A 15,825-nucleotide genomic window follows, 5' to 3' on the forward strand; every position below is an offset into this window, starting at 1 on the left:
ATTGAGCAATCCCTTGGTACTCAAAACTAAAAATGAGTAAAAATAAGGAAATAAGGGTGATCTGTTTCTCTTCTCTTATGACTTGTATTTATTAGAGTCCGAAAGGAAGGAAGGAAGGAAGGAAGGAAGGAAGGGAGGGAGGGAGGGAAGGAAAGAAGGAAGGAAGGAAGGAAGGAAGGAGAAAAAGAGAGACCCAAATACGCAACACTGTCAATTATCATGGTATTTTAAACCTAAATTCCTTTCTGTTTGTTTAGAGGAATACTTCGTCAACAGTCCTAAACTAGCAACTATAAATCACTGACTAGACTTCAGGAAAATGGCCCATTTAGCTCTAGCCTCTGCAGCAACTACTACTGACCCCTACAATGTGTATTCTAAAGCTAGAATCACATAAGGCTAGAAGTATAAAAGCATTCTATAATACTTTTGCTCAAAACTCAGAAAATAACAATAGAGAAAATGAGGAATTACAAAAGTGGTTGTGGATATATGTGCTTCTCAGCTGGGCACTGTGGCACAAGCCTGTAATCCCAGCAGCTCAGGAGGCTGAAGCAGGAGGGTTGCGAGTTCAAAGCCAGCCTCAGCAAAAGCAAAGTGCTAAGCAACTCAATGAAACCTTGTCTCTAAAATAGGCCTGGGGATACAGCTCAGTGGTCAAGTGCCCGAGTTCAATCCCAGTACCAAAAAAAAAAAAAAAGAAAGAAAAAAGAAAAGAAAAAGCTTCTGAACCAAATAAATACATACTGGACTGAATCACTGAAGCACACAGGCATTCCCTGATTTACAGATTTATGGTAATTTTTAAAATAGAATTTCAAACATACCCTAGACCACATAAAATAGTAGAGTTTCCCTATATTCACCACCACTTAATTTTGCTAACATTTAACTTATTTGCTTTATACCAGAACAGTATTTATACCTAACTATATAGGGTTTTTTGGTTTGTTTTGATTTGATTTTTTGGTGTGGGAATGGCAATCAAATGCAGGGCCTTGTACATGCTAGGCAAGCACTCTACCACTGAGTAAATCTCCAACCCTATTTATTTAGTTTTGTTTTAAGTTTTTTATCTTGTTTCTTAAAGTTACAAAGTATTATATATACACTTGAATTTTTGCCATTTTCTATTCCTCCACAAACAAACCTCACTGACTTTTTTTTACAATAAATGACTGGACTTCAAAGAACCCTTTGCATATTCAGATAAAAACACATATTATGAGACAAATCAGACTGGCCTTGGACTTCTCTAGGGAAGCATTCCAGGCTGGAAGACAGGGGAGTGATGCCTCCCAGGTCCTCAAGGAAATAAGATAGGACATGAGAGTTTATATCTAATTAGCCTGTCATTCAAGTATCAAAGCAATGATAATGCATTTTGAAAATGCATTGAAGTACCTTCTAAATTCAGAGGATGAATTTTAACAACAGCAAACAAAAAAACCAAACCAGAAAATCCCAGCAAAAGAATTAACGAAGAGTATTTGATTTTTAGAACATGGGAGGTAACTCTTTTCTGTTTAGGAGACAGCTCACTTTTTAAAACTGCCTATATTTTCTGTCAATCCAGTTAAATGAAGAACTAAGAGTAAAAGAAACATAGGGATTGTGGTTAGAGAGCAGAAGAGAACACTGAACACTGAGCTTGATGGTGGAGGCTCTCAGGTGGTGACAGCACAGGAGACCACAGGGAAGGAGTCTGGGCTTACATGTATTTCACCTTTCCTGACCAATAGTCTTCAGATTTTAAAAATATTTTAGGAACAAAGTACACTATTAATTTATGTATTTATTTTGATTTATTTTTGTTTTTGGTAGTTGTAGATAGACAGCATGCCTTTATTATTTACTTTTATGCAGTGCTAAGGATCGAACCCAGTGCCTTATGCCTGAGAAGCAAGCGCTTTGCCACTGAGCTACAGCCCCAGCCCCTGAAGTACACTATTTAGATTAGTAAAAGTAACCCTTGGAACACAAATACTTCTACATTATCTGAAGAAACTCATACAAAATACATCATGTTGAGAAACAGGAAAGCAACAAAAGAACAGAAAGCACTGTTAAATGTGAGGGGAGCTCCAAACCACTTTTGCCTTTTCAAAAAAAACCAAAGTGTCTAAAAGCCACAATTTAAAAGAATGAAGATAACTCAGACTGAAAACAAATGAGCAAAGGCAGATAATAACAATGTGATCCAAATGAAGCAGGGATCCAGGCTGCAACGTGTGGGATCTGAAATCTAGGGCAAAAAAACTTCTTCTTTTTTTTTTTTTTTAAATATTCTAACTTGTATATGACAGCAAAATACATTATAATTCATATTACACATATAGTGCACAATTTTTCATATCCCTGGTCTTTGTGTCTTCATACATGTTCTTAGGGTAATGATGACCATCACATTCCACTGTCTTTCCTACCCTCATTTCCCATTTTTAATAAAGATAAACAGGGTGTAGATAGTTATAATGCAAAAACTGTAAGAAGTAAAGAAAATAACTGACAGAAATAGAGAATTATGAGACTTTAATTCACTTCTCTCAGTTCATTCTCACACACACGCACAGGCAAAAATTACACATGGGTACAGAACACCTAACTAAAACAGACCCAGTTAATTTATTCTAAAATTAAAAAAAAAAACCAAAAACCAAAAAAAAAAAAAAAACCACCTTCAATAGGTACAAGGAACCGCATAAAAACTGACCACAAAGATGACCTTACAGACTCCAAAAATGATACAGACCTATGTTATGGTGAAATGAAAACAGATGTTAAAACCAAAACTGGGGAATTCTCATAAACAACCATTGAGCCAAAAAAAGTTACCTAAAAATTGCAAAAGACTGAAAAAAATAACTAAAAGGCTAAAGTGGAGCTAGATAAAGAACAAAAAAATCACAGAACTAACAAACATAAAGCTGGGAATTCCTTCTTTGGGAAACGTAAAAGAGCATCACCAACTAATACCATCAGCATCGAAGGTTCGCAGTGCAAACACCTACACCAAGAAATGGCTACAGGGACACAGGCCTAAGTGATGACTCTGTGCGATTCTATGCAAAAATAGAAGATGAAACTATGGTTTTCTAAGAAGATTTAAGTGACTAAAACTTAACCAACAGTCTTTAAAAAGGCCAATTTCCAGAGAAATAAACGAGAGATTGGCACAGAGCTTTCCTAGGAACACACCAGTGTTCACTCATGAGGTACTTCTGTCAAACTTCCAGGGATAACGCCAATATGACTCCAACTCTCCCAGTGCACGACAACGAAGGAAAGCAAGGACTCCAGCATAGGGTGTTAACAAACCCAGTGTCCCACAGGAATACTGATGTAAAAATTCCCAGATCAAATATTCGAATATACAGTCTAATGTCAAATATATTAATAAATGTTAATACATTCAAATTCAAAAGACTATACCATAGCCAAGTGTGAAATTCTAGGAATTCAGGGATGATTTAATAGTAAGAAATCTAATGATATAATTCACCTCATTAATAGATCAAAAATGAAAAATCATAAAAATTCATACATATGAAAAAGTGATTTAATAAAATTCAACACCCAGTCTCTAAAAAACACAGGAGTAAATCTTCCCTTATATTATCAGGATTATTTCAAAAATATCTACTGCTATCACCTCAACACTTTGCAATAGTAATAACCAACATAACTGAAATAGGTAAATCATATATTTAGAAAACCTTACAAATCAGTTCATATGCTATTTTTATTTTTTTTTAAGATTATTTTCACAGTATGGTCAATTTTTTTTTTTTTAAGAGAGAGAGAGAGAGAATTTCAATATTTATTTTTCAGTTTTTGGCGGACACAACATATTTATTTGTATGTGGTGCTGAGGATTGAACCCGGTCCGCCAGGCGAGCGCGCTACCACTTGAGCCACATCCCCAGCCCCATATGCTATTTGTAAATACATTCTTTTTGGGTACAAATTAAGATAGTAAAATTAAAAGTATTTATATATCAAGACTAGTGAAGAGATTTATTTATTTATTTTGGTGCTATGGGTTGACCCAGTCCTCATGTATGCTAAGCACTGAGCTTTACCCAGTCTCAAGGTAAAAGATTTTTTTAAAAGACTAACAGACTTTGCCAGGCTCAGTGGCACATGCCTATAATCCCAGTGGCTGTGGAGGCTGAGGCAGGAGGATTGTAAGTTCAAAGCCAGTGTCACCAAAAGTGAGATGCTAAGCAACTCAGTGAGACTCTGTCTCTAAATAAAATAGAAAATAGGGCCGGGGATGTGGCTCAGTTGTCAAGTGACTCCTGAGTTGAATCCCTGGAACCAAAACAAACAAAAAAACTACTGGATTTTAATTACTTAAAACAGCAATAAAAAAATGAAATTATTAGTAGTAAATAGAAGACGTGACAAAATCTATATGAATGAAATTCTGAAATATCACTGATAAAAAGAAAAGGAACGGCTGGGGTTGTGGCACAGAGGTAGAGTGCTCTCCTACCATGCATGAGGCACTGGGTTCGATCCTTAGCACCACATAAAAATAAAGATATTGTGTCAACCTATAACTAAGAAATGAATATTTTAAAAAAGGTGAAAAGAAAAGGAATAAGTGGGAATTTTATTATGATAAAGGTGGCAGAAAGTTTACAATGCGTGGTATTGGGACAACAGGCTACCCAACTTGGGGGATGAAAGATGGAGCCCTACCTCAGTCTGCACCCATACATACATTCTGGATAGATCAGATTTAAATATCAAAAACAAAACCAAATATTAGAAGGAAAACAGTGGAGACTGTTATAACAAGAGTAAAAAATTCACATAAAATCAGCCATTAGGGAAAAAAACAATAACCAAAGTTAAAATGCAAATAACAAGCTAAGAAATATATTTATAATAATATCATAAAAGACCTGTCTTAAGTCCTATACATTCCTGATATATAAAGAACTTACACGGATGCATTATCCCTATCTGAAATGCTTGGTGCCAAAGTATGCTAAATTTGAGATTTTTTTTTCAGATTTGAAAATATCTGCATACACATGAAATATCACAAAAATGGGACCAAAGTACAAACAAGAAATTCCTTTATGTTTCATGTTCACCTGAAGTTTGAGACCATATTTATAGCACACCTGTGTTTGGACTGCAACTAATCACATGAGGTCAGGTAAGGAATTTTTACACTTGTGCCATCATGTTGGCATTGAAGAAAGACTCCAATTTATCTTTGATACAGGAATTTTGGGTCTGGCAGCAGCCATCAGGTAAGCCAAGATGAGCGCATTCAAGTATACCCAGGAGCTATGAAGGAAGCAGCAGTTGGATATGATACACTTTCTTCTGAGGGTCCACTGCCAGCAGTATTGCCAGCTTGCTGTGCTCCACAAGGCTCCCCACCCGACTTGCTGGATAAAGTGCGCAGACTGGGATACAGGGCTAAGCAAGGTTATGTCATATACAGGATCGTGTGCACTGTGGTGGCCGCAAACACCCACTTCCTAAGGGTGCCAACTATAGCAAGCCTGTCCATCATGGCGTTAACTAGGTAAAGTTTGCTCGAAGTCTTCGGTCTGTTGCTGAGGATCGAGCTGGACACTACTGTGGGGCTCTGAGAGTCCTGAATTCTTACTGGGTTGGTGAAGATTCCACATAGAAATTCTTCGAGGTTATCCTCATTGATCCATTCCATAAAGCTATTAGAACAAATCCTGACACCCAGTGAATCACCAAACCAGTCGACAAGCACAGGGAGAAGCACAGCCTAACATCTGCAGGCAAGAGTCGTGGTCTTGGAAAGGGCCACAAGTTCCACTACACTATTGGTGGTTCTCGCCGTGCAGCTTGGAGAAGACGCAATGCTCTCCAGCTACACCGTTACCGCTAATATAAGTATGATGTTTGTAAAGTTCATACCTAATGAACAATTTAGGACATTCATGTCTGCTTAAAGGTGTTATTTGTCTGTTAAAAGTAGTATGCAGATTATTTCATAAATGCTTTTTGAAACTATGGAAGTTAAAGTGCAATAATGTTTGAAGACAATATCATGGTGTATCTTGTTTCTTATCTTATTAGGGAGTTATATGTCAGTGTTTAACATATGCTCTGTGGTATAACAGTTGTCAAAGAAACTCTTTAAAAGAGGAAAAAAGGAATTTTACTTTATATAACATTTTTCGATTGGTGGTATATGTTGAGCAACTCTGTTAAATGCTCATTAGTTATGTTTGCAAATTCTATTGAACTTTTCTTGTCTTATTGAGTCATGTAGGAACATACACACCATAGGTAGTAAGTAAGTAGTAGTGTCTGAAGATGGCTATTGGTGAATATAATCTATTAGCATAAGTTGCTAAATGTAAGCACTAATATGTTGCTTGCTGTGGGTTTGGGGTACATATTTTATTGAGGACACTCCTCTCTGTTCCCAGTTTGCTAAGTTAGAAAGAATGCTATTGTCTTTCATTATTCCTCAGAACATTTCCAACCATGGACTTGTGCAGCAGACTGGTTTTCTATGCCATGACGTGCTCAAACAGCTTTAGGGCCTGGACTCGAACACAATGAGGAAGTTTTACTTTTTCTCAGTAATGGCACACTGGGCTCAACTTTTTTAGTTCAAAAACAACTGAAGTTGGTTAAAGCAATGTATTCTGGACATCTGGCCCTATCTTTGGCCTTCCAAGGACTACAAAAGATGTCCACAATGACAAGCAGGCTAAAATCAGGGAGCCACTTTCACAGGGATCCAGATCAAGAGAGTATATGGCTGAAGATCAGTTCTGCCCTAAAACACAGCAACAGCAACACTGCCAAGAAGAGTGCATCTTCCTCACAATGACTGTAACAGCTTTTGGTCACTGGTTCTTTTCTGAATGGAAAGCTGGGTTTAGGCATATCAGCATAAAGAGAAAGCAATCTAGTATGTGTTGGAAGTGTCATCTGAAAGCTAAGGACCATGTGTTCACTATTTATAATAGAGGTAAATGTCAAGAAATACATTGACATTAGCTGGGCTCATCTGGAGAAGAGTAGGTCCACACAGGCACTGAAAGCCCAGCTTCAGATCATGCCAATGCAGGATCAGATCAAGATGATCTGAAATTGGTAGTACATCAGACACCATCCTGGAGCCTATCCGAATCTAAAGTAGTGCCCAAATTTGGTGAATTGCTTGCTTTTTTTCTTGATCACTCTTCTATCAGTTTTTAAAAACTGATTATGTTCTTTTAAAGATAAGTTCAATTCTCACCTATTTTTCTTTAAAAGTAGAGAAAAAGGCGTAGATTGAGCAAGAATTAACTATAACTATCAAGTAAATAGAGGAGTGATGTAATTTTATGGAGCATTACAGTCCAAGTGTATTTGACAAGATTTAAGGCTGGCAAATTCATTAAAAACAAACTGTGAAGGTAGAGAATGGTCCTTCAGATAGCATAGTGTCCCAATCCACCATTCATTTTCTCAGTTCATCAAGTACTTAGGTTTGTTCCAGGGGAAGGTACTGTGGCTAACAGTCCAGGTGAAAGGCACTCTGTTCTTAAAATCTCTCACTTTCTTCTGAATTGTTTAATCCATCCCAGGGCCTTGCCTTCTTCCAATAAAGAAGCAAAGTAGTAGTCTCGATTCAAGAGGCTTTCTAGTTTTCTATTTTAATTTTATTTAATAGCAAAGTTACAAAACGGTGTGTACATGTCTAATATTTCAGTATTAGATTCAATTTTTCTGAACTTTTTCAATAAACTTTCTTCTTTTTCTTCATCCTACCCATTTCCATTTCTGTGATATTCCTCCTGTTCTCTGGAGTCCCAAAGTGCTCCTCTTGCTCTTGAGATATGACTTCCAATTGTTGCTAAGCACCAAGATGCATTCATGCAACAAGCTATAAAACCCCAAGTTGCTTCATATCCCTGAGGTAATTCTACATGTTCCAAGACAACATGTATGTAGAATTAATGGTAACAGCCCTGCTTACTTAACATTTTTGCAAAAGTATGAGCTCTCATGAGTCATAATTTCCTGAAAGTAATTATCTTTCAACCTTCTAGTAACAATTCAATCTCTGAATCTTCTAGCATCTCATTTGAAATGATGTATTGGGAAATGAACACACTAATAAAAGAACAAACATGGTTGCATCCTGTGGATTGAACTGCCACAAAACAGTGGTATGTTCTATTAATTAAAACATGTAAGAAATGCCTAGAATGTCCTCAAGTCCTTTACAAACAGCTTTGCGCTATTCATAGAGTTGACAGGTATAAGAGGATTTGACGATTTTGATGGTAACGCAGCAAATTCATTTCCAATTGCACTGCTAGGCACTGCCCCATATTTCAGTGCCTCATGGTGCCCAACTGGCCCCAGTGGCTGGCTCGCTGGGGCTGAAAACAGACTCGGGAAAACAGATGATCAAAAATTTGTAAAATTCAAGATGGAAATTTAAGCAAACACTGATTAAAATCTTTTGATGTTAAAAGATGTTCTACATATAAAAGCTATGGAATTATGAGAGGATACAAAACATGACTAGTAAGAAATGTGGGATTTCTTCATGAAATACACATCAGAAACCTACTTTCTTCTAGCCTCTGCAGCAATTATCACTAACTTCCATTCTGCAAATTAAAGACAAATAATAAAATGGAAAAACATTTATGACAAATATAACGACAAGCTTACAGCCCTAAAATACAAAACTAAAACAATTAGAAAATGATTTCCCCTGTTACAACAGCAAGATGCTTAAAAAATCATTAATCTCAGTGCTAATAAAGACGCATCGAGATGGCCACCCTCAATTAATCAGTGCTTAAGTATTTTCGGGAAAGCATTTTGGCATTAGGTATCAAGAACTTTACAAATAATCCTACCCTTTAATTGTAATTCCACTTCTAAGGAAATAATTTGAGATGAGGCACAGGAACATATAGAAAAATATTTCTTACATCATGAAATTTTATAGAATCAAAGGATCTAAATGTCCACAATCATAAGTTACATTATGTCCTCCTAATAGAATACTATGCAGCTTATAAAATTAATATTTCAAAACACATAATGGTTGGGGCTGGGTTGGGAATCCTCAGCACCACATAAAAATAAATAAATAAAATAAAGGTATTGTGTCTAACTACAACTAAAAATTTTTTTTTGAAAAACCACATAATGGTGTGAGAAAATGCTCATGGTATAATATTAAAAGGTATTTAAAATTCTATATATATACTTATGCATATACATATTATACACATAAGCATAGGGTGGGGGAAGAGAAAGTGTGTACTCCTAAGAGATATAGTTGATTTGGTTTATTAAGATTAATCCTTCCATTAAAATTAGAAAAATGAAACAAAATATTAAAAATTATTCATTTCATTTGAAGCATCCACCAATTCTGGAAGAATCAACTGAAATGCTCCAAAGCCAAGCAAAGTTTTCATAACCTTATAGGGCCAAAGACAAAATCTCTCATTCAAGTGAATCAAGAAAGAGAGCCTTGGTAAAATCCCAAGGCCTCTGGGATATTCCAAAGTGCTATATACTCAGGGCTACTCTGGAAAGAGAGAGGTCCACACAGGTACTGAAAGCACAGCTTTAAATCATGCCAATGCCTGAAGAGTGAGTTGAAACTGGTGGTACATCATAAACTACCCTGGAGCCTACCTGTCTTTAATTGTATTGCCAATGGATAATTGTAGTGGACAGGCACATGAGAGACCTAAGAGCATGCACTAGATAAGCCATTTTGTGTTGAAGGTTCTAGAGTGCTCCCAGTCTTCTTCCAAACTCTGTCCCACTCTCTACATGCCTGTAACTGCTGACTCATCGCACACCTTCATAGTGACTCATTAGGGAAAAAAAAAAACAACAAAGACAGGTGAAATTTTTAGTAGATTTTATAGTACCTGCCTTGTAATTTCTGCTTCATCATAACAGCTGAGTCAATTTCCCTCAATTTGGAAGTAACTAAAAATAATTTACAGTGTTCACTGAATACAGATACAATGTATCAATTTTATGGGGATTAACTAACAGAGACCCTTCTTTTCCATAGTTTTCACTAATAGTAAAGGTGTTACAAACACTTTTTCTTAACTTTTTGATTACTCCAAATGTCCACTATAAAAAATTATATTTTGGTATCTATCATTTATGCAGTGACTTAATTAAAATATTGGTTAAGTAAAACATTTAGTTATTTTAAGACTAGATGAAGAAAAAGTTCCATGGGCTAGGGTTGTGGCTCAGTAGTACAGTGCTTGCCTAGCATGTGTGAAGCACTGGGTTCGATTCTCAGCACCTCATATAAATAAATAAAATAAAGGTCCATTGACAGCATGCATGTGTGTGTGTGTGTGTGTGTGTGTGTGTGTGTGTGTATATATATGTATATATGTGTATATATATATAATTTTTTTAAAGATAGTACTTCCATAACAGGACATTTTCATTTATTTTCCTTGATACACATACACTCCTTTGTTATAAAAAGGCAATGTTTTCAATTCAAAGTCTCAACTTCATAAGGATGAATCGTACACTTTACAGCTTGCTCAGATCTTTTTACATTATTAAATTAGGCTCATCCCAAAATTTAACCAACTTTTAAAAAACTTACAATTCTAAAATAATGATACAACTAATGAAAATGACTTATGTAATGATACAAAAATCACCATAGGTTCAAGAAAAATGTAGTTGATTCATATCTGAAATTAAAATATATTGTAAATTTTATGGTCAATCAATTTCCTGTGCAGTTGGAAAAAGCACAAGCAACACAGAGTCCTATGTGGGGATACTCTTCATACTTTCTACTACAGTAACAATCCAATTGAAATCGCCTCTGAAATCTCAACTGACCACTCAAGACAGAACTATACTCTGCCCTCTGACAAGAGCTTTTCAGCAATTAGAAAATGCTTAACTCTGAAAATCCCAGGGATACATTTCTTTCTGGTTTTAGTATTACCAGAAATAACCATAACTTACTTCAGGAACTAATTTACTTTAAGGACATTATTAAAACGTCCCAGCTTAACCTTTGTATCAACTCCAAGACAAATGAAAGCCAAATTTGTACTGATCCTTAACAAGTTCTAAGACTCCCTAGGAACTTGCCTCTATTAGCTCTATATCTCATTTCACTTTTTCTCATTCTTCTCATAATGTCTAATTCTAGTCTATATCTTTTTTGCAATTGTTCCCCACATTTTGGGGGACAAATGAAGCTCCAATAAAATACATATTTGTTTGATACACATACATGAATATAATGAACACACACATGCAAACTAAAAACTGTGCACCTTCTGCTTCTTCTTCACCAAAGGGAGACCCTATGCTATGCAGCCTGGTCTATGTTCTGTGGGCGGAACTGCTAACAGTGCCCTTCATCCTCAGTCAGCTACAGACATTCTCTTTCCTCCTTTTCCTCTATTTCCCTGCAGTTGGAAACATGAATCAATCGAGGACTTATAATGAAATAGGATATTTCAAATTTTTACATTAAAATTGATAACTTAAAACATTATAAACTTTTTCTTTTGATACACAACTATTAGACTTAAACCAAATCTAACTTTACTTTCTACAGTGCTTAGTGTATTATTACTACACTATTTCAATAGAACTCTGGGACAAAATCTCAATGATTAGCAAACATTTTTGATGTATAACCTACTAATATTGTTGTGTAGCCTTTCTTTCAAAATCATGTAATTAAAAATCAGAATATAATGTCTTCAAACTGTATACTTTTTTGGGGGGAAGGGTGTTCCCCAGCACCCAGAGCTCTGAACCCAGAGCCTTGTGCATGCGAGGAAAGCACTCTACCAACTGAGCTATGTCCCCAGCCTTCAAACCATATACATTTTTAAAACGTCTATTTTTTATCTCCATTATAAAAAAAGGTTACCACAGTTTACTGGAGAAAAATAATGAAAAGCAAAGTAACTAGGCCTTCTTTTTCAATTCTATATAAAAGTCCCCTTAGTAACACTTACTAGTTTTCTGGCCACAAACACTACCTAGCAGAGTGCACTGCCACTGCTATAACAGGACAACTACGAGTACCATTGTTCCCAAGCACTCAGGATGCCACCTTCAGCTCCACAGCCTGGCACAGAAAAGTCTCCAGGGGAATACGGGGATAGCAGCTAAAGGAACAGAAGCTCCCGTCTTCCCCGTGGGCATCCTCTGTGCACACATCTGTAAGAACGTGCTGTTCGTGCTGCCTGCTTTTCTTTACAGAAAGAGTCACACTAATGTACTCTTTGTATTTGATTCCTTTAATATTATTGCTTCAATTATCAGAGTAATGTGAGAGGCTTTGTTTTTACTGCAGACAGTGGCTGTCTAGGAACATGACCACCCATCCTGTGGCTGATGATTACTGGTATTGCTTTCTAGACTCTGCAGGTAGTGTTTCAGTTGCTCTGGTCTCATTTTTTCCAAAAATCAAACATCAGTTTTGTTTTGCATAGCTAATACTTTCATTTTGCCCACATTTATTCACCTTTGCTCACTACTCATTTCATTTGTCTAAATTCTCTCAAGCTCCTAGAAAGGCAAGTCCTTCCAGGCCAAGGGTTAGCTTCTCCTGAACCCCTTGAGGCCATTATCCCCAGCTCTGGCTTGGATTCCAGAGCTGCTCGAGAGAGCGGCGGAAAGACTAGTACTACAGGGTAGTACTTTTTAAGTAGCCGTGATGGCATCTTAAAAATCTTTGGCTACATTTACTGTCTTCACTTTCCCTCTGTTGAGTTCTGTAGTTTTCACTACCAATTGGCTAAATGTGGATATCTTCTTAATTTGTTCTACTTTGAGCTTCCTGGATCTGAATATTAGCATTTTTCAACAATTACAGAAAAACCGTAGCCAGTATTTCCAACAATGCCAACTCTCTCTTTCCCTCTGTCATCTCACCTTGGAACTGTGCATACAGGGTCTGTCAGTGACTGGTATTCAGAATGTACGACACACTCCACAATACTTTAGTAATGCTGTGACATGCAGTAAAAATGGGCAAAGGATTGAACAGATACTTCATAAAAGGAGACATAAAGGGTCAGTGAGAATATGAGAACAGGCTCCACATCTCTAGTAATCAGGGAAATTAGCAAGAAGATGTGGGGCTTGAGATTTCAGCACAGTTTTTGGATTAGGGATGCTCAACCTCTACTGTCATAGAAAGCAAATTCGTGATTGCTGGAGCTAGGGACAGGATGAACTAACTCTGAAAGAGGGCAGGGAACATTTCTGAGTCATGAAAACTTCCTGTGTCTTGACTGAGATGGTAATTACACAAGGCATTAATTACAGAGGAAGGAAGAAAAAACAACTTCCTCAAGAAAGCAAAGCTAGTCAACAGCAGAGCTAATATGAGAACTAGTCTAGTTCCTTAAAGATTTTAAGTTTTCTGTTGGAAAGACAAATTGGCCACAGGAAGAGACTGCATTCACCCAATATACTGCTGAAGACTGTTAGTGAGTAGCCAGTGCCAGTCACTGGCGCTCAGTGCTGGGGATAAACCCAAACACAAGAGACCCTTTTCATAAAGACCAAGTCGTGGTGGGAGGGGTTGCCAGGCAGAGGGCGGGCAAAACATGGTACTGCTCATAAATAATTCAATGATATCATAGGCTACAAGGTCTCCTAAAATATCTCCTACAAGAGTTTTTGACTCTCAAGTTTAGACTCTATAAAGAAGTAGATTCACTACAGAGAGAAAAATAAAGTTAGATCATTACCACATAACGAGAGCCAAAAATGGATTAAAGAGTTAACTGCAAAAAGCAAAACAATAAAGTTAGTAAGAAAATGTGGGAAGGAGGGCACAGTAGTGCACACCTGCAATGCCAGCTACTCAGGAGTTCGGGGCAGGAGGATCCTGAGTTCAAAGCCAACCTGGCAACACAGTGAGACTGTTATAAAAAGAAATGTAGAGAACATAATGGTAACATACACTACAGTACTGCAGTGAAAATTAAATGAGAAATCATATAAAATATTGTCCCTGTCACAAAATGAGGAAATAAGGGCTCATTTTTAATATTATAAATTATTATAACCCTTCTTGAAACAACTTCTACAATTAAATATTTATTACGATCATGATTATGATTTTCTCTCTCTCTCTCTCTCTCTCTGGGGGAAAAACAAAGGGCCTTGCCAATTCTAGGCAAACCCTCTATTACTGATCTTCATCTCCAGCTTGAATATTATTATTTATGTCCCAGCTACTATTTTTCTCACTGACACATGAAGATAACACAGGAAAGATACATTCTCTATCCCTAATGTGCTCATAATCAGCAAAAGAAGCAGAAATATTTTTCAGAGATCATAAGATACTTTTTAAAAATAATAAAATTGAATTTTAAACATATTACTAAGGGAATGGGGTTAATGATACGGAGGACTGTATCAAAATCTGAGAGGAGATTTGAGATGAATCTTGAAGAATGGGTGTGACTTTGTTCATAAGTAAAGGAAAATCACATAATGAAAAATCCACAGCCTATTCAGGTGATTGGGAAAGGCCTCACCAGACGGACCACTGAGTTGGGAGAGGCTGGGTATGAAAAGGAGAAAGTCTTACGACTGTATTGTGAAGAGCTTTGTACACATGCCCTGCTTGGGTATTTAGACTTCATGCACAATGGGAAAAACCAAGAGGATTTTAAGAAGAACAATTATACCTAAAATTTAGAAAACTGATAAACTGTGAGATTTCTGAGATGACAATCAAAAAGGAAGTCTGGAAAGGGCATCCCACGCAGAGGAGGGAAAGAGTGGACCTACCAAGTGCCCAGTGCTCTACAGCGCAGCAGATGATGCAAAGAGGCAGGCAGAGATAGCGATGTGGGCAGGGGAAAATGGTCTGCAACAGCAGAGCCCACTGATCAGAGATGCTCTGCAAGGGGACATGGGAGCTAAGAAAAAGGTTTGCAAGAATGAAGCAACCTGATCCAACAATGTCTTGGAAAACCCTGACAACAATGACAGGCAGAAGGTGGGGTGGGCAGAAGCACGGGGAAACAACCAGTCAGAGAAGAGCAGGCTTGAGAGACACTGCAGAGGACCAGTCTAGCTGGAAAGGGAAAAACATGGGTGGGTTTTACTTTAACCATTTATTTTAAAAAGCATCTGCTTTTCCCCTCCAGCTACCAGTTAAAAATCTAAGTGCTAGCATTAGAGGTCCTCCTAGTGTGGTCGTACTCTCTTTCCAACCACTTTCCCTTGAAATCCTACAGGCCCTTCCCTTGATCCAGACAGTCTAAACTGTGACTCGACTCTGCCTGCCCAAAGGATTCTGGACTCTCTCTGTGACCCTCTCAAGAAGGTCTGTAACATAATAGATTAAGATGCTTTAGCACACAATAACTTTCAAAATCTGGTACCACCGGGCGTGGTGGTGCACGCCTGTAATCCCAGTGGTTCAGGAAGCTGAGGCAAGAGGATTGCGAGTTCAAAGCCAGCCTCAGCAAAAGCAAGGTGCTAAGCAACTCAGCGAGACCCTGTCTCTAGATAAAATACAAAATAGGGCTGGGGATGTGGCTCAGTGGTCTAGTGCCCCTGAGTTCAATCCCCAGTTCCCCTCCCAAACAACAAGAACAAAAAACTCTGGTACTGCATCATTTACTTAATGGTTATTTACAATCCTATGTGCTTCCTCTATGTCTACTTCACAGAACTGCAAAGAAATGTCAAAAAACAAAACAAAACAAAAAAACCCTGAAAATCCAAGGCAAGACCAATGCCAAAGAATCTGCATACTGGAAAAAGTCACTGGGGTACAGTTCTGTGGAATCA

General features: G+C 37.3%; 1 protein-coding gene and 1 pseudogene across 7 annotated transcripts in view; one reads left to right on the plus strand and one right to left on the minus strand.

The window, feature by feature from the left end:
• The window catches only part of Zmynd11 (zinc finger MYND-type containing 11), a 90,053-nt gene that overhangs the window by 42,177 nt on the left and 32,051 nt on the right, over positions 1 to 15,825 (minus strand). The gene's annotated exons all lie outside the window — the stretch shown is intronic.
• On the plus strand, positions 5,281 to 5,918 carry LOC124084669 (large ribosomal subunit protein eL15-like; annotated as a pseudogene).

Source organism: Marmota monax, unplaced genomic scaffold (genome assembly GCF_021218885.2).
Source record: "Marmota monax isolate L192 unplaced genomic scaffold, Marmota_monax_Labrador192_F-V1.1 WCK01_AAM20220418_F8-fsc00071, whole genome shotgun sequence".
NCBI classification, from domain to species: Eukaryota; Metazoa; Chordata; class Mammalia; order Rodentia; family Sciuridae; genus Marmota; species Marmota monax.